The sequence below is a fragment of the Schistocerca americana genome, chromosome 6, assembly GCF_021461395.2.
Source record: "Schistocerca americana isolate TAMUIC-IGC-003095 chromosome 6, iqSchAmer2.1, whole genome shotgun sequence".
NCBI lineage: Eukaryota > Metazoa > Arthropoda > Insecta > Orthoptera > Acrididae > Schistocerca > Schistocerca americana.
The window spans coordinates 216,729,240-216,757,061 of NC_060124.1; the positions used below are offsets into that span (position 1 = coordinate 216,729,240).

Below are 27,822 nucleotides of genomic sequence, written 5' to 3' on the forward strand. Positions count from 1 at the left end.
AAGGAACAATTAGGAGAATTTCAATTTAGTCTGGCAAAGATGTCAAGGGATGTCAGACCGCACAACGAACATATAGAAACTCTGTGACTTTGTTGAAGTGTGAAAATTTTTTTTACAATAAAACTTTTCTACAACAGGGACTGGTGAATTTTATTGCGTCTATCCTTATCTTCTAGGTTGAATCTGCTACAGCTTAATGTTTTTCTTTATGGATTTTTCAAGTGACTGGGAAAAGAACTTATAATTTGATCTGCGGCGGACCGTCGATATTGGGTACACGGTTAGGCTGTTGTGAAGCCTGTTGGGTTGCAGATTGCCTTTCTTTCCCCTGCTGCAGACATCGTTGCTGAGTCGCTGCGACAGGATCGGCGGTTGAGCGCAACCCTGCCTCACCACATTCAACGCTACGAACGTTTTCTACTTTGAAGTGGGGAGTTGTTGTGGTAGTGCGTTCGTCTCCTCCACCAGCGTGGTTGACGGTTGCTGGATGGTCGCTGGTGCATGAGGACGTGCTGCAATTCTTCTTCTCGATGGCATTTAAAGTCGAGGAAACAGGCAGACCACGCAGTTCATTCTCCGAATATCCCCTCATTTCCAGAGCTGCCCCAGCTTCGCTGTTTGATGTGCTCATGCATTGTCATCTGGAAAAATTGCTTCATGTCCAAATTCACCACTGAAAAGAAGCACATTGAGAAGGAGTACAGTTTCAGAGTAAGTTCAGCCTGTGAGTGTATCGTGCTCGCTAATTTGGAGGTCATTATATCCACGCTACGTTAAGTCTCCGCGCAACACATCTCCTGGAACACCGTAACGTAGAGAAGATGACAATCGAAATCAATCCACTAGAATCACTAAAAGTATAACCATAGGAAATAGTTGTAAGGAATGTTCTCCATTAACGTTAGTATCCGAGATAAAGTAATTCGCTTTTCAGATATTACCCAGCATGAGATTATCTGGAGGACGACGAATAAAGCTAATGCCTTACGAAATGAGTCCTGGAACGTTAGAAATTTTGATCCTTCGTGGTATATGACGAATTTGTACAGCAAGGCGATTAGATTTCAATTAAACTTAACGTTGTGTAAGTGAAGTGACATGGGAGAAGAAAAAATACTGCTGGTCGTATTATTAATGGTAACGTTGACTTCAGTCTGACGACTCAGCTGACAAATCTAAATACGCTGTTCTGTCTTGTGCAAGACTCTTTATCTCTCGATTGCTACTCTTATGCGCTCCCATTTGGACCTGCTCAATGTGTTCAGTTGTAGACCTCCATCAACATTTTGGTTTTCCACTGCGCTTCACTCGATTACCAAACTAGCTATTACCTGACACCACAACCTACCACTACCTTTAGTCACTCTGTGCCATAGATTTTGAATGTTCCTGATTCGATTCCCTATCTCTTCACTAGTAAACTTATCTACATATACAACCTTCAGCATTCATCTTTAACACAATATTACGTAATGATTTTTGTTACAAAAAGAACTCCACTATATTCAAATTTACGTTCGATTATAATACACTTTTCTATTTCTGAAAAGCCTTACTGACTACTGTCAATCTGCATTCTATATTCTTCTTACGTTTGTCGTCGTCAGTTATTTAGTGTCGAAATAATAACATTCGGCTACTGCTATCAATGTCTCATTTCAGATAATGGAATTAAAACTGACAGAGAATGCACGAAGGCCACTTATAACTTTCTGCCCACTTGGAATGAGAAGTGAGTTATACGTTTTATCAGAATGGTTATTTCTTCAGGAAGTTCATTTCAAACTTCACCTAAGTAGCCAACCACTTACTACTTCTCCGAAAGAGAGAGAGCCATTTCAGTAGTTGGATATCCCTCGCTCAACCTTTGACACATTGCTCTTAGTAACGTCTCCATGCTACAGGTTCTGGATATTTAGCGTCAGTTTAACTTTCAGACGTATGCCTTCATGTCGAGAGTCGCTGCCTCGCTGTTACAAGAATCTGATTGAGGTCATCGGCTGGTCATGTATGCTTCGACGTCTCTGCCGGTGGCGGAGGTTAAATACTTGGCAATTTTATAGTGCACAGACATTTCTTATTATAAACTGACTATTAGGTGTCTGTCTAGGTACCGACTGGGCCTCATAAAACTGGCGGATTAGGACACTGTGCAGTTCGTATTTCAGCTTTCTGGTCTGTCGTGAAGTACATAAAAGGTTCTGACAATCAGCTGACCGATGTGATGAGTTACGTGTTTCGTGGGGTCTCGAGCCTACAGAGTTTCTGTGCGCTGGCGCCCGTACCACTTCCGGCTCCTCACTTGCGAAAATATTTCCTCAATGACCTTCAGTTGATCTTTTTCAACTTCCTCTACTCGAATTTCCGGAATTTTGATGTTAAAGTATGTATTATGCGCTTGTTATTATTGTTAAACCCTTTCACTTTTCTTTATCACAGCTTCAACTTAATTGGGGGAAACATAGTTTGTCCATTCTAACGAACTGTGCTTCCTAATGTTCCTCAGCTTCAACTAGAAAGACTACTAAATGGTCGCCTCGGCCAGGGCCTGAAGGCTCACAGGATGTCGACTGGCTGCCTTGTCATCCTCTGCCATTTGGCTTCATGAGGATGCGGTATGGAGAAGTAGGTGGTTAGCACGATGCTCTTCCGGCCGTTTTGTCGACCTCTCAGGCATTGTAGCCACAACTTGTCGATCCAGTAATTCCTCAAGTAGCACTCCAAGGCTGAGAGCACCCTGTACCAGTCCGCCAAAGCAAAAACCCTTCGCAGTACTGGGAATCGAAGCCAGGTCCTCTGCATGATAGCTATGGATGCTAACCACTCGACTACAGACGGAGACTCAGACAACTTATCATTAATCAGTATCGAAAGGGAACTGTCACGTTAGTAACAATTCCCTCAATTTATGCTGAAGATACGATAAAGTAAAGCTAAAGGGTGTAACAGTAATAGTAAGGTAATAACACAGTGCATACAATCTCTAGCACTTGTTAAAAAGAAGCAAGTTTTCCTCGGGCGGTTAATGATCGGACAACGTTACTCATTAAGGGCTTACATAACTGCGCAAATTTACCTGACTGTTGATTGGCGACTCCATGGAGTGCTGTGTGCACAACGACCATATATGTTAATTTAAAAGGAAGGTCAGCGTTGGCCGTAATATTGATGTTTTATTGATAGCATAATCGACTTTCGATCACATGGTGATCATCTTCAGTGCAGTACAAATTAAAGTCAGACACTGGTATCAAGTTATCAATAACAAAGACTGAGAAGCGATCACAATAAATATTTGTACAGCACTGAAGATTACCAACATGTGATCGAAAATCGATTCTGCTATCAATAAAACATCAATATTACGGCCAATGCTGACCTTCCTTTTAATTTACCTGACTGTGTTACTAGGTATGCATGCTACGCGTATATTGCGTAAGTGAAATTTTATAGAGGCACAGAAAACTTAGCTAAGAAACAGATGGCAGCAGGAAAATTTGATTGGTTGGGTTACAATGAAAGTTCGTTTATCAGAAGAGCATAATCAAATAATATAATAATATCAGATGAGACATTTAGGGTTCCATATAGTATTATTCACTTCACATGACGTAAGACAAGTAATAAAATGTAAGTACTCAAACAGAAGTCCATGTCAAGAATCGCTTAAGACATACTTAATGTTTATTTCTATAGCCACAGTTTTTTAATATTTCTTTTGATGAATGAACGGAAGAAACTGAAGTCCGAACGGATCTACGAGTTGAAACCAGTAGGCACCAGCACAGGGGTTCCGAGGCGTAGCAGTCTTCCTAGTTGAAGCTGAGGGAGATGTGGAAGCACTGTTCTTTAGAATCGACAAACTACGTTTCCCCAAATTCGGACCCAAGCTGTGATAAAGGAAAGCGAAAGAGATGAACAATAATAGCAAGTGCATAATATGTACATCAAAATTAAGGAAATTTGAGTAGAGCAAGCTAAAGAATACTCTTCAACCTAGACGGAATGCTAGCACAAGATGGTTAAATCAAGGAAGTGACGAGATGTAAAAGGGGTCAAAAGAGTAAAGAGCACTTCCGGCAGCCTACATTTACATGCAGCTGAGAAAGATGCCATCTCTATTTTACACATGGAGGACAGAATTTGCAGTTCTGGCAAGTTAGCAATATGGATATCTGAAAAAGACTATTATAGAGGTGAACGTTTGTACTGAATCAGTTGGAGCGCTGTTTCGGCTCTAGATATGGAGCACAGAATTTAAAGATGCGAAAAGTGAATATTGTAAATATTTGAAAAAGAATTAGATTTCTACTGAGTAATTTTGGAATTTATGTGGGCATGTTAAGTATGAAGTGAAGAGGAACTAGAATGCTTAGATGAAATGTGATTGAAACGGCTAGAACTATTTTATACAAGTCTCCTGAAAATAACTGAAACTATAGTGTAGAATATTAACACGAAGTTTTGTGGAGATGGACAAAGATTAAAGTTTGTAAAACTTGATGCAGTGTTTGTTGCTGATAGTGTAGTTTGCTGTAACTGTCGTAGTATGTGTAAATACTAAATGCCTTGTAACCTGATTTCTTGACACATTAGCTTTAAATATCTTACAGAAGATTTCATATTTACAATGATAACTGTTAATTACTTGATGTGTATAGTCAGTTGCTCATGTCTGCAGATCAATATCCTGGTAACAAAAACGTTTCTCATTGATACTACTGCAACAACATGTTAAAAGTAAGCTAACAAACTTTTAAAGTGAACTGGTGATTATTTGTTTAACTTCAAAAGCATACTCGGTAGGTTACTGACGTATTTATGTATTAAATTCTTTATTAAGATAAGGTTCTGTACTATCTAGGTGTTTCAGATTTTAAGCATCATTATCATTTATTATCGAATGATAGTTACATGTGTTTAGAACGTTATGTCGGCTGATGCACTCCAAACTAATTGAAACAGGGGGAGTTAGACTATAGAAAGACTTTTGCTTAAGTTCATACTGGTTAACTTCCTTGTTTGTCCTTCACTTGTTGTAATACTACTAACAGTTTTTTGTATATCGGTCTCTTAGAGCACTTTTTTAATCATATTCTTCCACCTATCTCTCTTCTCTTTGGTGAAATGTAATGTGAGTGAATAATATGAACCATTTAATTTTGGAACACTTCAGAAATCTGTGCAAACTGTGTTAAATTCAATGCAATAAGAAATGTATAAAATGTAATTTATACTTTGTATCATGATGTAGAGTAGTAGCTTCTAATATTTTTATTATGCTTCCTACTCACAAACAGATAAATGTTTCATTGGGATAATATCTCCTTAATTGAACTTCTGTCAGGCTTTTCAAAATTTAAATGTATATATTTCTGTTCACTTTGGTGGCCATAATACTGAGACATTTAATACACAGTGACATAAAATGCAACAGTTATGGGAACATCCAATAATAAAATCTTATTTTAACAAGTTATGTATATAAGTCATCTATGAAGATCATAAATCGTTGCAATGAAACACAGCGAGCATACTTCACAGTTGAAATTGTTTTGACAATTAAAGCTAGAGTTTTCAAATACCAGTAACAGTCTGCTTTACATTGGTGTTTTGTTTTCATATTTATAATAAATGCTGAAAATCATATTATTCCAAAAATACTTTTGCCTGCACCTTACCACTGGACATCCTCTGTCGATTCATATGCAGAGAAAGTTATTGCCATCTTGACCTGCAAAATAATACTCTTTCATTTGGTCCTAACAGTAGAGTAATTTGTTTTTGTTCATGGTTGTGATTAGAAAATGGTTTATGATTTATTTGTAAAATGTGTTTAATTACTGTTTTCAAAAAATCATTGAAATTTAATTAATTGTTTTCAAACATTTATTTCTTCTATTAATATTTTAGAACAATTACATTTCATTTTATACTCTAACTGCAGTAAACTAATACTTTTTAAGAAAAGCACATAATACAAATTTCTGAAAATTGTTGAAACACATAGCAGTTGATGAATAATTAAGGATTATTTAATATATATCTTTCTTTAAAATATCATTATATTTAAGTTCTTATGTTAGATATGTACTGACATCGACAATATAATTTTATTAAACGATTGTTAAACAGTTTAGGGACAGTGAAGCTAAACTATAAGCATTAATTAATTTTCCTGTTAAACATTTTAAGCAATAATGCCACTATTCTTATAACTGTTACAACTAGAGTTTAACACAAATATCTCGACTGAAATGTGCCTGCCACTACTGGCGAATTAAGATATTTTATTATTGTTGCTGTTACACATCACTAAGTATATAAATGAATAAACCACGAGGGGGTCTATTGCTTTAGGGATATTGTTGGGTGTTAAACAGCCTATATGCACATACACATCAATTACTGTCATACTATGTAACATACAACTGTAAACTGGGTAGATCTACAATGGTGTTATTAATAAGTACATTTATATTTATCTGTAGGATTACACAGTTGAGTATAACAGCTAAGTAACAGATGAAAGTTTTCAAAGACATCCAACATCCAATAATAACATATAGCATACATTTACAATACATAAAAAGCGAAATGTCATTAGAAACATCCATATTTAATCATGCTATGAATGACTAATATCTTTCTACTCAACATCACGTAATTGACACATTTATTCAATCAAGACCCTTATCATAAGAAATTAGATGGTGGTCTGACATGTTTCACACATAAACTAGTTCGTTGAATAATTGTAAATTAACCATGACAGCAAATATTTTGGCACTGTATTAAGGGACACAAATGGTACAAGACCAGCTGAATTATAAAATTAAACATTCTCTTAGCAAAAAGTTTAAGACGTCAAAAATTATAGCAAACTCTTATTCTTGACCCTGTGTACAGAAAAATGGAAAATAATCTGCATTCAGTGCAGGACAAGATCATTCAATATACATATCATGTAAGCATAAGTATAAAAGTTTGCAAATATAGATAAATATATCTCACATATTAAATTATTTAATGCAGTGCTGAAGGTTTATAAATTACAATAAAATATACATTGATTCCTGCATTCGAGCACACATGACAACTTTTCTAGTTCTGTAACATCAAATGGTTACTACAAAATTCTTCACTAACATCCAAGTATTTAACAATACATTGATTTGCACAAATAGGCAAGTGGATATTAGTCATTACATTGTACATAGTTTTCATTTTACAAGCACCACTAATGCAGTCACTGTAATTATTCAGAACTATGAAATAATTCTTTTCCTGGTGTAATAAACTGATAGTATCTGCAGTTCACAGCTAACTTGATCCAGATACCAAATTTATATTTTCAGCTAGGCCCTTTCTAAATTTTAATGCAACTGCACTGATGCAACATGTTTTGAAATATATGTTTGTTAAGCTATGTAAAACAGACAGTATTTGCATTTTAGTTTTGAAAAATATCTGAATTAGGTCTCTCAAATTCCTATGCTATTTAATAAGATTGTTATCAAATTTGGTCCAGTATTCCCAAATGTTGAATCAAATTATTCCATGAAATGTAATATGAAACAGAAATATTTAATTTTGCAACAAAAATGTGCTATTTTTTGAGAGATTCGAATCGCTTGTTCAGCTTGACCAGTGATGTGAATTACGAAGATGCTGATCAAAGGTTTTCTGTGGGAATCAGTGACTGGGTATGGGAATTCAGATAGGCGATCAGTTCCTGTTTGAGAATGTCTTAATAGATAAAGCTAGGACTCTATTACTTCACATGTGGTACCCTAATTGTTCCCTCTTCTGTTCCTCATATTTATAAATTGAGCCTATGAAAATAAAATGGAAGTATAAACATCTGACATACTTACTCTTAAATTGTCCAGCTATATCTCTTACAGTACTTATCTCAATCTCACTCACTGGCTTATTGGTGCAGCCATTAAATATGTTTCTTGGTTAAACGTGAGAAAATATAGAAATTTTAGTAAGAAGCCCAGTCACGTTGTATATTAAACAAATACGTCAAAGACATCGCAGGAGACGACTCAACACTCGCTCAAGGAATTTTGCTATCTGGTTCACGTGTAGGATGATTACAGAGGGGGTACATGAAAATCGTTTATTCGATTAATATGACTGTGTTAACGATACGTGGGTAATTTATTTGCAAAGTTTGACTGTTTAGAACGATAACCACCGCCATTCAGCACGAATATTTGAACTGTTGCGACTTACATTTGGTAGAGATGTGGCATTAAAAATGTCTACTTATTTTCATTTCATCATGAGCAAAAGACATTGTTTGCAATTCTTTCGCTTCGTAAGTAAACAGAAGTGTAGTGAAGAGCTATTGATAAAAAAATTTTGGTTACAGGCTTTTTTATAGCACAGTAATGTCTGTCAATTCAAACTGCCTGCAAGAACAGTAGGCATCCTTCGTTACTTCAGGAAACTTACAAGGAAAACGGTGACAGACAGTTCGCCTTTGAGTAAACTCTTAGCGAAAGGCTTCGATTGAATAATCTCTAGATATGTCGTTATGAAAGCGAAAGATCGTTCTCTCTGTCTCGTCCCTCCGGTCGACAAGGCTTCGGTGTAGGCCTCGTCATCATTAGGATAGTGTGTAAACCGACCATGCGCTGCGGGGTCGTGGTTCGCCGAGCTAGCAGCTGTATGAGGCATTTCTTCTGTTGGCACCATATGTGTAGCTGCCTGCCCGTCGCCTCTTGAAGCCATATGTCCTTACACGAGTCCTCCTCCGGGAATAATGTCCTCGCGTAGCACCGGTATGCCCGCGCTCCTTCTGAAACACACACACACAAGAAACGGGTTACATTATGCACTGTACATCGAAATAATATAGTCTCAGTCCTTACGACAAGTTTCATGATAACTCTAAGCAAAATTAAAAACGTGTCCTCATTAAAATCTTGGGTGTACAGCTGAGTCACCTCATGAAATACTTGAAATAATAGACTTTCCAGGAGTGTTAAAGCGGGCTTCTTCAGATCAAAGAGTAACATGCTGGGGAGTGGGTGCTTCAATAAAAGAACAACGACGTCACATCTCTTACATTTCATTGGCTCTGAGATACCACTTGCGGTGTTACGACAGGGGGAGGAAATACGGTCCAGAGTACTTGTGCGAGTTACAAGTTACCGTCAAGATGTGTAAGCCACGTCAATGGTTTTGTGACGCCGTGGGAATGCAGTGTTTTGAGGCACCCACTCTAAAGTTAATTATCCTTTGGCCTGTGGAAAGCCACTGCACCGCAGTCGAAACGTCGGTTCTTTTAGTATTTTATCTCTTTGTGTATTTTGTAAGAGAACGCGACAGTTCACCAGGAAGAATTTTAATGAGATTGACATCGGCCTCGAAAGCATACGTATTCGTATGTGTTTGTACGAAAAATGTTTCTTTCGAACTTACCGCTTTCTTTCACAAACTGAAAGTCAATTTCGCCTTTAAAACCAATAAAAGCTTGTTGAAATGCTCTTGCATAGCATTAAAACTAACAGAAATGTTTTGGAAACAAAGGAGATTGTGAAATCCAGTGCATTGAATGTGCAGCATATTGAGTCATGCAAAACGGTGGAAAGATTAAAATCTGTTACAAAGAACATACTAAAACTGGAAGGAACGGTACGTCTGAGAAATACGTCTGAGAAATCTACTATGGCACGTCACCTAATCGAGGAAAGTTAGTATGCCACATGCAGAAACAATAATCTCATTGTTTCGTACTGAATGTTAAAGTTGTGCCATTATGGACACTACAAAAGAAATTCAAATGTATAACTACATCCACCAAAAAGTTTCTCAGTAAATAGAGACATTTATAAAACATTGACATTCTTAAAGCTTTCTAGAATATTTTTAATGTCTAGCAGGAATTCTCACAAACTTCCTGAAAGATTAAAGCTATGCCGAACCGGGGTTGAAACCTAGGACTTTTGTCTTTCATGGAGAAGTGCTCTACCTACAGTCTTTATTTTTAATTTGTCTAACTGTGTCTCCATCAATGCCGAGAAATCCCATCCTTCGGTCACCAAAATCGCCTTCATCGGAGTCCGCTTCCTCTGCCATTCTACGCCCATTTTTATTCCACATAGATTGTAGTACATCTGCCATCCGCATGAACGGCTTTCCAGCAATGTCGAGTGGTGTCCTTATGGCCCTGATATGAGGTTGTTGAAATCAAAGGAATCTTCTCTTAAAATGGAATGAAGTAACAAATACACATCGTAAAAGGTCGATTTCTTGCGTATGTGTATCACTGCTATTCTCGCAGAGACTAAGGGCGTATTGTAACGGAACGAATTACAATGTAGAATGTTAAAGTTTTTTTTTTCTTCTGTACGTTGAATATGAGGGGTGAGGAAATTGGGTACAGGGTAGAGGATGGAGATGGAAGGGCTTTGGTCCTGCGAATGAAGTTACGGAAAGTTGGTCTGTATCTTGTTCTCAGTTGTTTCATTAGATACCAGTGATGATTTTAAAACTGGGCCCTGATGGATCCTCAGACTGCACATCTCAGTCTTCAGCACAAGCCAGCCACACGTAGCTGTGATATTTGGCGGGCGAGAAAAATTCCCAATCCGGTAGCAATAAATATGGTGCCGTGATCGTGTGAGACGCCGCTCTGGTGATGACAGACGGTGTCTTTCGCGTCCGATTCAAAATGGCGTTTGGCCCCGACACAAGAATCTACGTCCGATAGTGTCGGGAATTTTACAATAATTACAAATCGATCTCCCTGCAACGTTAGCTCGGTTAAACTTCTCACGTGTATCCACTCCGTTGGTGACCGCTTGGCTTCACGTTCCCTGTACGCTGGAAGACGTTGCTCCGCAGCCTGGGCAAATTAAGCTGTGAGCACCTGATTGCTAGAGGGTGCGGTGGAAGAGAGCTAAGTAGAGTGCTGTATGTGAACGCCGATGAGTTGCGAACCACTCCCTCGCCCGGTTGATTCAGGGCTTGTTAGTACCAGGTAACGTATTCTGTGTCAACATTAGCAGTGACGTATGGAGCCAGCGATGGATCGATTTGCTGGTTACGGCATGCGTAAAGGTATTTAGTTTCGGTGTCGTCAGTATTACTGATGATTTTGTACCCCGTTTTGAGGAGAATCCTGGACATCTAAGTCCAAGTCTCCCCATCTTGCTCGGTTTGGCGGTAGTTTTGAAAGGTATTCTGAATACAATGTATTGGTAAATGTACCAAAATGTTGAAGGCTGCATTCACATAAGAATGTACTGGCTGACGAAGAAGCCTTTTTGGATGCGAATGAGGTGCTTCATTTTTGCTTACGTGAGATGGTATTTACATTTTGTAACCTGATGCGCAAGTTGAACCTTATCATATCGTTTGGGCAGGCCGTAAACAAGAAACCCAGTTGTTTCCGGACATGAATTCGTGGCAACCAAGTTTATAGTAATTATTGCGAATGCCGACCTACTGGTAAATGGTTCAAACGGCTCTGAGCACTATGGGACTTAACATCTGAGGTCATCAGTCCCCTAGAACTTAGAAGTAGGCCTACTTAAACCTAGCCAACCTAAGGACATCACACACACCCATGCCCGAGGCAGGATTCGAACCTGCGACCGTAGTGGTCGCGCGGTTCCAGACTGAAGTGCCTAGAACTGCCCTGTTGGTAAGATTGCAGATTTGTGTACGTTCAAGAGTGCATCGTTGTACTGTTTTTAGTCATCTAGAACCTGTTTGGCAAGCTGTTTGTCTCTGTCATATCGGAATATCAAGGTGGCATCTTCGGACAGCTGAGGCCATATAATACACTGATGCCAGAAAGAATGAGACGGAGATGTGATCGCATGGATTCCGTTGTGACCACGAACTATCTAGCGGAAAAAGAGCAACTCTGTCGAAGTCCTCTTCGGAAAGAGATTTGCTTCCTGAATGTCTCATTTATTTTTAATCTCGCGGATGTGTATCTGGTACATGAGGCGATGACTTCAGTGAAGGTGGAGTGAAAACCGAGAGCTGATACTGTGTGCAATAGGTAGACATAGTCAGTTTGGTAAATGTGACTCTATCTTGGTCTCAGGAACAGTGGCTGGTCAATGAAATGTAACAATACTGTACCCAACAGCCGTTGTTTTTATATTGTTTTATTAGGCAACAAGTTTCGTCGTTCCAATCACATCATCTTGAGGAGTGTCACGTGAATGAGTGATACTTAGTATCATTCGTGTGACGGGCCTGAAGATCACGTGAGTGTAACAGCGAAACTGGTTTCCCAATAAAACAATATCAAAATAACGGCTGACTAGTACACTATTATTACATTTAATCTATTCGGTCATACGCTATTTTTAGATCTAAAAACGCGATGGCGGTTGATGTGCTCGCTTGGCACACCACGTACATGTAGCGTCTACCATAGATGGTCCCTCAGTGGTGCTGTGTTGGTGCGGTCCGTAGGACAGGCGATAAAAGAGCGCGCATCAGCTATCTGAAGTCGTAATGGTCCGCAGAGCTTTTATGGTCACGGATCGTTTTGGGAGTGAAATAGGCTGGTGTGGTCCAAGTAATGCATATAAAATTACATCGGTAAACAATCCGTTGCGAGAGGTTAGCGCTGCGGCACGGTTTTTAAAGCGGAGTGCAGTTCCTCTGCTGTAAATCTTGCAATTAAGTTTCTGTTCTGTTCGTCGGCGATTTTGTTTTAATTGAGCATGTGCTGCTGGCCACGGCTTGATGTGTGCTTTAGAAAACACAAAGCGATATAGTGCTCTGCAGTAAAATCTTTTATATCTGTCTACTGTCCTGGGTGCTCATGGTATCGCGTATAGTGGTTAATGAGTGAGAGCGAGACGGCCGCGGCTCTTAAATCATTTGGTGAATGGATGAGGGGGTAGACATTCGGTCAGGATAGCCTCGGACACGAGCTACGAAACGGGCAGAAGTTTGACATACTGTACTCGTGATCTTTGCCTCAGTCCGTATTAATCCTGCTGTAATTTGGACTAAACGTGCGACAGAAAAATGTTCTTGCCGCAGGGTCGTAAAATAATACTCTTTGGCAGTCTTAAAAAAAAAAATGTTCAAATGTGTGTGAAACCTTATGGGACTTAACTGCCAAGGTCATCAGTCCCTAAGCTTACACACTACTTAAACTAAATTATCCTAAGGACAAACACACACACCCATGCCCGAGGGAGGACTCGAACCTCCGCCGGGACCAGCCGCACAGTCCATGACTGTAGCGCCTTTGACCGCTCGGCCAATCCCGCACGGCTTTGGCAGTCTTATTCCTTCTGGTTTGATTAACTATTTGCGCCTTTCAGCAGTTTCTGAATTTCACTGTAGTGGATCTGATCCACTGAGGCAGGCGTGACTGAAATTTTTGTCGCGCAGTGCAGGCCGCTCGCTAACTTTGCTCCGCTCGGTTACCGAGCCTGTGTGTGGCAGAATGCTGCAGTTAAAGTGCCCGTGCCTAGGCCCCTATTCTCTTCCTGAGGCAGGTGTCGTCCCGTTATGTAGAAAGTAGTACGATTTGAAAAACTGACGAGTAACGTCTACCAGTCACAGATGTTTGGCAGAAGTTCTCTTTATGCGTGGAATCTCACAGGACGTCTGGCTGAAGTCGCTGTGACGTATATGCAAACGGCGGTATTCGGTTTCAGTCGCCACAAATCTCCTTCGAATGCCATTTTCGCATCTAATATATGAAAATGCTTCGAACAACAGTAGCAGGGGGTTTGTTTGTCAGTAGATGTCACGCAACTGAAATCTCCACCAAGAATTACCGGAGCACAAAAAGATGTGAAAAGCTGCGTTGTCTGGCCGTGGTGGATACCGCGCGCTTCCACTCTGCGATTCGTTCCCGAGAGAGCATTAATGTTTATCAACTGCAGGTTGATCATTTCGTCAGCGCTTGTCGCTGCTGTTAGTTTGGTGCCTTCTTGAACAAAGATGACATCTGCATCAGCAGCATACAAATGTTCGTGCAAACTTGATCTATTGGTGTGAGACACCATCCGGTTGAGTCTGGCTGAGGGCAGATTGTGATGGCCCAGAGGCTAGGCACGAGCATTTTAGAAACTGCACGACTTGACAAGTTTTCGAGGAGTGCTGTGGTGAGTGTCTTACACACGTGAAATTCAACAGGTGAAACCACATCCAGCCGTCGCGTCGTGAGGTTTGGCGGTCACCCATTATTACAGATGTCGGACGTCGTAGGCTGGGCAGACTGGTAAAACGGGACAGGCGCGAACTGTGGTGGAACTAACATCACACTGTAATGCTGGGCGGAGTACAAGTGTGACTCCATACACAGTGCTTAAAACACTCCAAAACATGGGCTTCCGCTGCCGACGACCCATGCGTGTGCCGATGTTAATACAACGACGTCGGCAACTACGACTGAAATGGGCTAGTGACCATCGGTACTGGACGTTGGTGCAGTGGCAGAGCTTTGCATGGTCTGATGAATACCGATAGGAGGGCGCGAAGCCGTCGTCTTTCAGGGGAACAGCTCGTTGACACCCGTCCTGCGGGATGGAGACAAGCTGGTGGCGGCTCCATTTTGCTCTGAGAAACATCCATGTGGGCGTCCGTGGGTCCAGTGCAGCTCTTGCAAGGCACCATGACGGCCAAGGAACAACGTACACTGCTTGCACACCATGTACTTCCCTTCATGACCATCATATTTCCCAACGCCAATCGCACTTTTGAGCAAGATAATGCGCCATGTCACAAGCCCAGGAGTGTGATGGAGTGGTTCGAGGAACACAGTGGGGAGTTCCAGTTGATCCGCTGGCCCTCCAACTCACCGGATCATGAACCCGATCGAACAAATCTGGGATGTGGTTGGACGTGATGTGAGACGTTGTCGCCTCCATCTCCGGTATTTTCGGGGAATTTCGTGACTTGTGTGTGCAGATGTGGTGTCAACTCGCTGCCACGATGCGTTTCCACTGTTATCCGTACCAAAGTGGGACATACCGACTATGGTCATGATGTTAAAGCTGATCAGTGTATTAACCGCGTCGGTTTGAAAGTCATCTGCAAGCCGTATACTTCGTGTTCAGAATGACCTTCTGTTTCTAATAACGAGATATCAACAGTATCGATAAGCAGACGCTCTTTCCCGCATGGGAATCCTAATTTAATCGTGGATTTCTTGGCGTCTGCCTGCATAGTGTTATGGCGTTACTGACAGTCTGTAGAAGGAAGACGACCGGCCGTGCGCCGCACTCTGTGCTGCTTAATCGGACACGCCCTGAGAGCATCACGCTGTGGTCGACTGGAGACTGAGCTACCCAAGCACGACTCACAGCTCGTCCCCGCAGCCTTACTCACTTCCGCCAATACCTTATCTATCTCCCATATCCACCGAAGTTGTCGAGCATGACTTTTGGAGCTAGCACTCCTCGAAGAAGACAAGTTGCGCATGTTAGAGTTACTGTCCGACACACAGTTTAAATCCTCCAGGAAGTTTGAAATCAGCACGCAGTTCGCTACAAACTGAAATTTCATTCTGGATACAACACTCCAGGCTTTGGCTGAACCATGTATTCGCAATACCCTTTCTTCCAGAGCAAGGTATGCAAGACAGCTACTGTGGAGTTTGAAACATGTGATATGAGGTCCTGGTGGAAGTTCGGCTTTGAGGACGAGTCGTCATTCGTGGTTGGATAGCTGGATCGGTTGTGAACTTGCCCGTGGAAGCAAAAAGTCCCAGATTCGATTCCCGGTCCAGCACAGAGTTTTAATTTGCCTGGAAGTTTTACGTCTTTAATGGGATTCGATGTAAACGATCGACCATCCTTCATTAGCGTCAATTACTACTTGCGTGCCTGTCTGTAAATAGCGTTGTGTTTCCGCCTACTGCTCTGTGTACATTTGGAATTAGTGTGTTTACTTCTAAAAGTACTGTGTCATATACTGATATTCATGATATGCTTTATTTAAGTAATGACAGATGTAATGTTGTGGCCTAAACTATTTTTACCCTTATCCGTGGAGGTAATCCATGACTGAAACTGTTCGATATTTGGGTGTGTAAACGCAGTCATAGGTTAATTTGCCCTGAATCGACAGTATTCTTAGACAGTAGAGTTTACAGCTGTGAGAAAGATTTGTTTATGAATCATTCCCCAAGAGGAGATTGCCCTAGAATTTTAACGCATCTTTATCATCCATTTCTTAAACGATGTTCTGAAGGTATAATTTTCTCATTTAACTCCACCCTTGAGTCACATTTACACGCAAAAACTATGATACACCTGAGCTACTCTTAACTCTAAAATTGAACAACAGTGGATTAATCTTGAATGCCCCACATTGTGATTTATCATGTGAACTATTTGATATGCCTAGTGTGTTGGCAACTACATTTCATGCAACCGGATATTTGCCATTAACTAGAATGTTATCTGTTTAAAACAATGATTTATACATATTAACATATGGAAAGCATTCCTTATCAAATTTTTCTGAAGACAATAATTTAACTAAGGACATCCACGAAAATGTAATCTCTTCCAGTAATGAGTTAAATTTCATTGAAGCAGTAAACAGAATTAAGTCCTTCGATTCCTCCAGTAATGTTAATGCATACTTGATTGTCAGTATTGTGTTTTTATTGCTTTTATTAATTTGTCTTTTGCCAAAAGCATTTGTCATGTATGAAATTGTCATCTTGAAGGCACACTTCTCTGTACTGAAGTCTGGAGCCGAGCGACCGCTACGGTCGCAGGTTCGAATCCTGCCTCCTGCATGGATGTGTATGATGTCCTTAGGTTAGTTAGTTTTAATTAGTTCTAAGTTCTAGGCGACTGATGACCTCAGAAGTTAAGTCGCATAGTGCTCAGAGCCATTTGAACCATTTATCTGCACCGAACGTTACTGTGCCTGCAAATGAAATACATGTTGCAATGCCCTCTGATGCCACAAATGGCGAAATAGAATCATAACGCCCAGGAGGTCATTTTGAGCCACCTATGGTTGCTCTTTTTCTCTGGGGAGAGTGATGTAAGGGTCTACGGATTGCGAGCAGCCGTACAGTACGTAATACGCGTTCGCCAGCCGACCTGTCTGAAATGCTGACGATTCGCTTGGTCAGTAGACGGGCGCCCGGCCGCACTATGACTCGGAATACGCGACTGGCCGCCGTCCGCAGTGTGCAGTATTAACTAGCGCTGCCACGGACACGAATATGTCTCTTTTCTTAGCTCACCATGGAGCCTTTCGATACGACCGTAATTAGCCGGTGTTAGGATGTCAGACACAGTGATGATAGGCACGCGTAACGTGAGTGTTTTATAATCCGCCTTTGTTGATGAAACTATTTAAATTTACTTCTCGTGTTCGCGTATTGCCGTACCTCAAGGTACCACCTCTTACAAATCCCGACAAAATATTCGTGTAATCATCATCTGGGGCAACAACACAAACACACCCCCTTAAAATGAAAGTAGCCGGTAGTCAAACACGCCTTTTGTACATTACTTTTTTACTGGCGTACTATGCAAGTTGTGTATCTGATGGATAGTACAGTAAAGTTATTATGTGCAACATACAATTACAGACTAGTGCTTCCATGTGCATGTTATTTTCAAACAATGTCTCTGTTTATCAAATTTACGATACTATCCACTGATTTTAAAAGCCGCTGGCTGTTTTACTCCATTTCATGCTTACAAAAGTAACAGCTCCTTCGATGTCATCAGTGTGCTCTATGCATTAAGTACATTTTGTAGGTTTGTCAATGTATATTGTAGTTACGAGTAGTTAAATATTTATTTATTTATGCATTTATTTTACCTGGCAAGATTAGGGCCGTCAGGCCCTCTCTTACACCTAACCAGGCATACTCAGATTCAACAAATTTCAGTTTCTACAGAACATTAAGGGCATATAACATGTTATACAGTATTAATGTTAAAGAAAAAAATATAGATTATAAAAGCAGTACAATGATAATTATAACAGTCAAAAAATAATTATAACAATCAAGAATAATACTAATAATAATAGTAATGACTATGTATATGAAAGTAAACATATTTTTCTTTTATGAATGTCAGTCGTATTGCTAGTTGGGAATTTTCTCGTTATACAGGGTGATTCAAAAAGAATACCACAACATTAAAAATGTGTATTTGATGAAAGACACATAATATAACCTTCTGTTATACATCATTACAAAGAGTATTTAAAAAGGTTTTTCTTTCACTCAAAAACAAGTTCAGAGATGTTCAATATGGCCCCCTCCAGACACTCGAGCAATATCAACCCGATACTCCAACTCGTTCCACACTCTCCGTAGCATATCAGGCGTAACAGTTTGGATAGCTGCTGTTATTTCTCGTTTCAAATCATCAATGGTGGCTGAGAGAGGTGGCCGAAACACCATATCCTTAACATACCCCCATAATAAAAAATCGCAGGGGGTAAGATCAGGGCTTCTTGGAGGCCAGTGATGAAGTGCTCTGTCACGGGCTGCCTGGCGGCTGATCCATCGCCTCGGGTAGTTGACATTTCATAACTAACCTTTTTCGTAGGACTCTCCATACAGTTGATTGTGGAATTTGCAGCTCTCTGCTAGCTCTGCGAGTCGATTTTCCTGGGCTGCGAACAAATGCTTGCTGGATGCGTGCTACATTTTCATCACTCGTTCTCGGCCGTCCAGAACTTTTCCCTTTGCACAAACACCCATTCTCTGTAAACTGTTTATACCAACGTTTAATACACCACCTATCAGGAGGTTTAACACCATACTTCGTTCGAAATGCACGCTGAACAACTGTCGTCGATTCACTTCTGCCGTACTCAATAACACGAAAAGCTTTCTGTTGAGCGGTCGCCATCTTAGCATCAACTGACGCTGACGCCTAGTCAACAGCGCCTCAAGCGAACAAATGTACAACTAAATGAAACTTTATTGCTCCCTTAATTCGCCGACAGATAGTGCTTAGCTCTGCCTTTTGTCGTTGCAGAGTTTTAAATTCCTTATTCTTTTTGAATCACCCTGTATTCTTGCAGCTTGTGAGTTATTCTCATCAAGCAGAGACATAAGACGATAGAATGGGGTGAAAGAGATATAGAAGAGGTAGATAGGTTAGAAGAAGAGAAATAGAATGGTAAAATTCGAAGCTATGATGGAGAGGAGAAAGAAAGAGATGAGAGGGGCACAACAATGGTGGCTATACCGTCCCTAATATGTAAGTCTTGAGTTCCCTCTTGAATGCTGAGTGGTTCTGGATAAGACGCAGATCACAGGGGAGCGCGTTCCATAGTCGTATGGCTGAGATGGAGAATGACACGGAGAAAGATTTTGTGTTATGTAAAGGTACAGCCAAGATGCTAGACCTATCCGATCTGGTATTGCGGTTGTGGAATGATGATAGGTGTTTAATGTGAGAAGATAAGTATTGGGGGCACGAGTGGCTAAGAAATCGATGAAGTAAGCACATCGTGTGGAGATCGCGTGCCTTATGTGAGCGTATCCAACCTAGCTGGGAGTATGAAGGACTGATATGATCATACAACCGTATATTGCATACGTATCTAACGCAAACATTCATCACTAGCTCGAGGCATCTCGAATTTTCACTATTTGTGCCGTGTTGAACTACATCACAGTAGTAAAGATTAGGCAAGACTAGTGCTTGGACTAATTTTTGTTTAACATGGGTTGGAAATATTTTTCTAACTTTTTGAATTTCTTGTAGGCAGGAGAGCGATTTCCGGCAAGCTGTGACTGTTTGTTCTTCCCAGTTTAGGTGTTCATCCAAGATTATTCCAAGGTCTTTTACTGTTTTTTGGTATGGTGGTTGGGTACCATTGAGAAGTATTTGAGCACTGTTTCGCGGAAGTACCGGCTGATTAACTTTGGATGAGATATAAGTATGACCTGGGATTTCTTGGGGTTTAGCTTCAGACCTAGGTTCTGTGCCCATTGAGAAACAGAGCAAAGATCTGCGTTCATACTAGCTACTGCGTCTACTTACCAAGACGTTTTGAGCAATACTCTTCATATCTATACTATGTATAATGGCAAGTAACTTATTTTAGGGCATTTGTCAGTCTTTTTTAGTCACTTCCGAACACTTCAGAACTTCTTTGGTGCAACTGAAGCTGCAATTCAATGGAAAATTGCGTTACATTAGTTTTATTTCATGCACAGTGGTCTCTCGGATGTGGAAAGAAGTGAAAGGTGAATATTTAATATGAATTAAGAGTAGTATCATGAAATGACTTAATGTTACGAAATACTGTTGTATTACAGTGCAAATTTGAAGTTTAAAATAACTAAAAATAATATATTTAAGATTTTATAAAGACGCTATTCAATGAAGTAGAAGGAGCAGCACTACAGAAAGTTTTTTTAAATAACGCAGTCTCCAGAAAACTATGTAACATCTAATGTGCTTTGGTATGTTGTTGAATACAAATTTATTTGATTCGTTTATGCACTAATATTAACACTTACACTCTCTCTCAGACATTATTTTTGGTCCTAGTATCATACTCGTGCATTTAACTACTTTTGGAGAAAAGAGAAGTATTGGAAATGGTGATGGATATCAATGAGTATATCTTGTAAAGTGTCAAACTACAATATTCAAAATTTGGTTCCTGCACGATGTTCTAGAAGTAACATCAAATACAAGTTTTATAACATGCTTCTGTGCTTTGAAAATATTGTCCTTTTGTTGAGCTTGCTTAAAAAAGACTGCATAATTCATTAGATAATTCACAAATAAAGAATAAACAAGACACATGCTTACAAATGACAAATAGTTTCAAAAAATTTTTCTACATACTTAAATTATCTCATCTTGCACTGTGATGCACAGACAAAATCGGGATGTTGTCTACAAAGCAATGAACATGCAGCGAGCACAAGTAAAAAATAAAAAAGAATATTTTAATAGGATTTTATACGTAAATGTTTGAAAAGAAAACAATAGTTGTGCATGATGTAGGAAATGGGAAAGAAGAGACGGAAAAATAAAAATATACGAAGGAAAGAAAGGATAGGAAAAATATTGTGAGGTAAACACGTACATCAGAAAAGTCACCTACAATCTCTAATTCGAAGGTAAGGTAATATATATTTAGACATGTTAGATTTTTTGGTTGACTTTTTAATCTAAAAATATTATAAACTGTAGTCGCCGGCCATGCTTTTTTGTTCGTGTGTGAGGGCTAGTGTCAGGAACTACTTTAGTGACTGACTCACGAGGAAGATTTTGTGTACATAATTTATTGTTACTGCGCCAGGCGTGTGTTCCGACCGTCGACGCGAAGTACAACCCGTGAAAACCCGTGACGAGTCGCTAGTATTCTACGTGATACAGTAATATGAAGAAATTACAAGTCTTACGCTTTATTTTCTGCATGAATTTCGAACAATAAGGTCCCTAAAAAAGGCAGCGGGTGCCTGAAGCTTAATACGCGATTTCATGCACTCAGTTATCACTGTTATTATCAGTTTATGGCCTATGTTACGAAAGTGGCACATAAACAGTGACAGACCATAATAAGTCGTTATCTCCAGGGATAATACAAGATAAGTCTGATTAAGTTAAGGGACTTGGCAGCCAAAACCCGGCACCGCGATGCAGACATCACTAAATAGAGATCTCATACCAAGCATCTACGTCTACATTTACATGGATACTCTGCAGATCACATTTAAGTGCCTGGCAGAGGGTTCATCAAACCACCTTCACAATTCTCTATTATTCCAATCTCGTATAGCGCGCGGAAGGAGTGAACACTTACATTTTTCCGTACGAGCTCTGATTTCCCTTTTTTTATCGTGGTGATCGTTCCTCCCTATGTAGGTCAGTGTCAACAAAATATTTAGGCATTCGAAGGAGAAAGTTGGTGATTGGATTCCGTCGCAACGAAAAACGTCCTTCTTTTAATGATGTCCAGCCCAAATCCTGTATCATTTCCGTGACACTCTCTCCCATATTTCCCGATAGTAAAAAACGTGCTGCCTTTCTTTGAACTTTTTCGATGTACTCCGTCAGTGGTATCTGGTAAGGATCCCACACCGCACAGCAGTATTCTAAAAGAGGACGGATAAGCGTAGTGTAGGCAGTCTCCTTAGTAGGTCTGTTACATTTTTTAAGTGTCCTGCCAATAAAAAGCAGAACGAGGAGATACAATTCAGCTATTAGAAACACCTTTCGTAATCCACTTCAGTCCCCCTATAAGTTAGCACTTCCATCCAAATGCTAAAATCGAAGTTGGTCCTGTATCTCTGTCAAATGAAGTAATATCCCTGTCATCTTTAATCTTAAATGGGGCAAATATCAACTTCTTTCCTTCAGCAAATGGTCTAAGAGTAATAATAGATGAAAATATGAATTGGACAGAGCACTTAATTGTATTGTGCAAAAAGTCATCAGTATTCCTTCCTCCATGCCAGAAAGGTCCTCTAATTTGATCTGAAAAAGAAACTCGTACAAGCACTTATAGTTCCATTTATTGATTGCAGCGATATTAGCCGACAAAGCCTTTCTCAGGGTTGCTCAGCGCGACTGGAACAGTTTATGACGCCTGTGCTCGTTACATCTGTGGTGTTCGACTCCGTAGTTATTGAAACGTCCCCTTAGAACAATTATACATGACTGTCCTTAAACTGACACACAATATTTTTTAGCGCAACGCAATCTGACTTTCAATAATCCCTACAAAAGAATGGCCCTGACTAACATTAACCTATACCTTTCACAAATCACTTACCTCAGAAAAATCTTCATTACTCGAACTACTGCAATATAGCGAGCGCCACTACTTCCAGCTAAATAAAAGATTGTAACTACTGAAGGCACTAACTACTGATAGGCATGGTTAGCAAATGAAAGATTTTGATAGAGAACAAATGATGTATTTACCTTAATAGTCATAATATATATAGCAGTTCATGACATCCAGTCTTACAAATTTCAAAACTCCGCCATCTCTCTCCCCACATCCACCACTGCTGGCGGCTCACCTCCAACTGCCCAACGCTATGCGCTGTTAACATCCAGCTGCCCAACAGTACAATGGCAGACAACAATGCAAACTAGCCACAGACTGCACGCAGCACAGCCAGTGATTTTCATACAGAGCGCTACGTGGCGTTACCAATAAGAAAACCTAAACAGCCTACTTACATTATGTCTCATCGATATGTATACAGCTACGTTGACTGCGCGTAAACTAGGGCAGAGATTCACTTTCGTAGGTAAAGCAGGTAGTAGAACTCGGTACATAGCAGAATACTAGGGAAATGCAATCAGTCTGCAAAGAATACTGTATACTAAATACTCGTGCGACCCAATCGAGAATATTTCTCAAGTGTGTGGGAAATGTACCAAATGGGACTAGCAGCGGATACTGAACGGATACAAATAAGGGCACAACAGATGGTCACATGTTTCTTTGACCCATAGGTGAGTGTCACGAAGACGTCGTAAGAATTGAATTGGCGTAGCCTGAAGATATATGCAAATTATCCCGTGAAAGCCAAGATACAAAGTTTCAAGAACCAACATTAAGAGATGCATCTACGAGTGTATGATAGTCTGCTACATATCGCTGGCATAGGGATCACAGAGACAAGATTACACTAATTATAACATGCACACAGGCATTCAGGCAATTACTCTTCCCGCACTCAGTAAGTGAATGGAACGGGAGAAAGCCATAAGAAATGGCACAGTGGGGAAACCATCTCCTATGCACTTCACAGTGGTTTGAAAAGTATAGATGTAGATGAAGGTGAGTTTGCTGTAATATATGAAAATTTATCAGAAGTGGATATACAATTCAACCTGCTGGAAGAGACAGTCAATAGAGCAGGGTTAGGAATTAATGCAGAAAAGGCAAATTCATGACTATCATAAAAAATTTACCTCAGTAATTACAGGCAGACATTGGTCAACAGATAATAAGTTCGCAAAACCTGCCATATAGGAAAGGACGCATCAAATAGAAAGGACACGTGAGATAATAGGAAATATTTACAATAAACATGCGCACCAAGCAAAGCAAGAACAAAACATTTTAGCATGCTCGTGAAACAAGAATGCTCGTAAAGAAATGAACGTCTAGCGCTAAATTATAAATTCGACCAAAAAGCAACGTTAGACAGAAATATTACTAGCAAAACTTTAGGTCCAGTGAGAAGAAAAGAAGCCTGGAAATTAAGAACTAATCACGCATATGTGAAAATATAGGAAAATAAGAGAAACGGTAAGGGAAAGAAAACTGATAAATGACAAATGAATCGGCCACCAGAACAACCTTGTAATCAAGGTTTTTGTAGAATGTGAATTAGAGCTGGAATAGCATTGTATCTGACGTCCTGCACTTGCTGGTTAAATGGTTTCCGACTCTCGTTATTTTTTGTTCCATCGTCGAACCACGAAATTCTTTGTTGTGACCAATAGTATTTTACATACACAATACACACGATACTGCAGTCCCTGTAATATGCACGCATGTCCAAAGGCACACTCCATCGTAATCAAAATAACACAGGTACTGCAATATCGTATTTCTTTGCCAATACCGTGCTAGCGACTTTCAAGTACAACGTCTGACTTGGACGGAAACAAGCATAATGGTTGTGCCACAGGATTTCAGAGGTATTAGCGCACTGGACCAAAGATTGCATAAAGATTCATTCAAAGTATTTGAGTATGTTTGCCTACAAACTCCCACGATCCAACTTCATAAAGGGAAAGAAAAAATCATAACATCCAAGAACCATAGATTTGTCAAACCATTGCCTCAGAACATGTACTACCAACTGATCCCTTCTTCTAGTCAAGTTGTGCCACAAACTCCTCTTCTCCCCAATTCTATTCAATACTTCCTCATTAGTTATGTGATCTACCCATCTAATCTTCAGCATTCTTCTGTAGCATCACATTTCGAAAGCTTCTATTCTCTTCTTGTACAAACTATTATTCGTCCATGTTTCACTTCCATACACGGCTACACTCCATACAAATACTTTCAGAAACGACTTCCTGACACTGAAATCTATACTCGATGGTTAACAAATTTCTCTTCTTCAGAAACGTTTTCCTTGCCATTGCCAGTCTACATTTTATATCCTCTCTACTTCGACCATCATCAGTTATTTTGCTCCCCAAATAGCAAAACTCCTTTACTACTTTAAGTGTCTCATTCCCTAACCTAATTCCCTCAGCATCACTCGATTTAATTAGACTACATTCCATTATCCTCGTTTTGCTTTTGATGTTCATCTTATATCCTAATTTTATTACACTGTCCATTCCGTTCAACTGCTCTTCCAGGTCCACTCTTATTATTCCCGCTTGGGTCTTGCACATATTGTATATTACTCATATCTCCTCATAGCTTACCTCTATTTTTCTCAGAATTTAAACATTTTACACCATTTTATATTGTCGAGCGCTTTTTCCAGGTCGACAAATCCTGTGATCGTCTCTTGATCTTTCTTTAGTCTTGCTTCCAGTAACAACTACAACCCTTAAACCAAACTGATCGTAATCTAACACATCCTCAATTTTCATTTCCATTCTTCTGTATATTATTCTTGTCAGCCACTTGGATGCATGAGCTGTTAAGCCGATTATGCGATATTTCTCGCTCTTGTCAGCTCTCGCAGTCTTCCGAACTCTGTGGATGATATATTTTCCGAAAGTCTGATGGTATGTCGTCTGAGTCATACATTCTACACACTAACGTGAATAGTCGTGTTGTTGCCACTTCCTCCAATTATTTTAGAAATTCTGGTGTAATGTTTTCTATCCCTTCTGCCTCATTTTGTCTTAAGTCCTCCAAAGCTCTCTTCTATTCTAATTCACATACTGGATCCGCTATCTCTTCTAAATCGACTCCTGTTTCTTCTTCTATCACATCAGAGAAATCTTCCCCCTCCTAGAGGCTTTCAATGTAATCTTTCCACATATCCTCTCTCTCCTCTGCTTTTAACAGTGGAAATACCACCGCACACTTTACGTTATCACCCTTGCTTTTAATGTCACCGAAGGCTGTTTTGACTTTCCTGTATGCTGAGTTTGTCCTTGCGACAATCATTTCTTTTTCGATTTCTTTACATTTTTCATGCAGCCATTACATCTTAGCTTCCCTGCACTTTCTGTTTATTTCATTCCTCAGCAACTTGCATTTCTGGATTTCTGATTTTCCCGGAACATTTTTGTACTTCCTCCATTCGTTTATCAACTGAAGTATTTCTTCTGTTCACCATGGTTTCTTCGCAGTTACCTTCTTTGTATCTATGTTTTTCTTTCCAACTTCTGTTATGGCCCTTTTTAGACATGTCCATTCCACTTCAACTGTACCGCCTACTGAGCTATGCCTTATTGGTGTATCTTTAGCCTTAGAGAGCTTCAAGCATATCGCGTCATTCCTTAGTACTTCTGTATCGCACTTCTTTGCATATTGATTCTCCCTGACTGTTGTCTTAAGCTTCAACCTACACTTCATCACTACTCCATTGGGATCTGAGTCTATATCTGCTCCTAGCTACTGCCTTACAAACCAGTATTTGATTTCGGAATCTCTGTATCACCATGACGTAATCTAACTGAAATCTTCCGGCATCACCAGGCCTTTTCTAAGTATACCTCGTCCTCTTGTGATTCTCGAACGCAGTATTCGAAATTACTTGCCGAAATTTATTACAGAACTCATTCGTTGTCCCAAGCCCACATTCCCCTGTAACCTTCCAGGTGAGACAAATTTGATAAATGAAGATGACAACTGTGTCGACACATTGCCCCGTTGGAGCAGGTTAAGGAAGATTCGAATAGAATGCGGAATAGAGGCTCTGATATGTAATTGGCTGGATGACTTCTTAATTAATGGAACCCAGTCCGTTATCGAGGTATACAAATGTTCATCAGAGACGGGGGTATCGCCAGGAGTGCCCCAGGCGAATGCGATAGGACAGTTCTTGTTCTCATTTACAGATGTGATCTCACAGATAAGGTGAGCATTAATCTGCGACTGTTTTCTGTCGACACTCTAGTGTGCGGAGAAGTGCTATCGCTGAGTGACTGTAGAAGGACAAAGGATGATTTAGGGTACACAGAATTTCTATTTGGTGATATGAATGATAGGTTGTTCTAAGTGTAGACAAATGTAAATTAATTCTGATGAGATGGTAACACAATTCTGTAGTGTTCTAATGCGGTATTTGTGGTGATTGCTCGACACAGTCACGTCGTTTAAAAATGTCCACGCGTAACGTTGCAAAGCGAAATGAAATTGAACGAGATCATGTGATTGGTAGAATGTTAGGCAAACGGTCGTCTTCTGTCTATTAGATATCTAGGAAAGTGTTCAAATGGTTCAAATGGCTCTAAGCACTATGAGACTGAACATCTGTGGTCATCAGTCCCCTAGACTTAGAACTACTTAAACCAAACTAACTTAAGGACATCACACACATCCATGCCCCAGGCAGGATTCGAACCTGCGACCGTAGCAGCAGCGCGGTTCCGGACTGAAGCGCCCAGAACCGCTCGGCCACAGCGGCCGGCCAGAAAAGTGTACCTCATGTAGAAAGGAGACAGCGTGTTGAACACTAGTACTGCTCGAATGTTGAGCATTCATTTCAGGTCGGATTACATCTGCTTCTACGTACATACTTCGCAAGCCACCATACGGTGCGTGGCGGAAGTAGCATTGTACCACTACTAGGCACTTACTTTTCTATTGCACTCGTAAACAAAGCTAGGGAAAACGACTGTCTATATGCCTCCGTATTGAGCCAAAATTTCAGGTATCTTATCTTCGTGGTCCTGATACGCAATG

At 40.2% G+C, this 27,822-nt stretch overlaps 1 long non-coding RNA gene across 1 annotated transcript in view; it reads right to left on the reverse strand.

The window, feature by feature from the left end:
- Nucleotides 1-5,875: 5,875 nt before the first annotated feature.
- The window catches only part of LOC124619618, a 167,812-nt gene continuing 145,865 nt past the window's right edge, over nucleotides 5,876-27,822 (reverse strand). The window contains exon 2 of the long non-coding RNA XR_006980102.1: nucleotides 5,876-8,812. This is a non-coding gene — a long non-coding RNA (uncharacterized LOC124619618). The remainder of the gene's footprint in view (nucleotides 8,813-27,822) is intronic.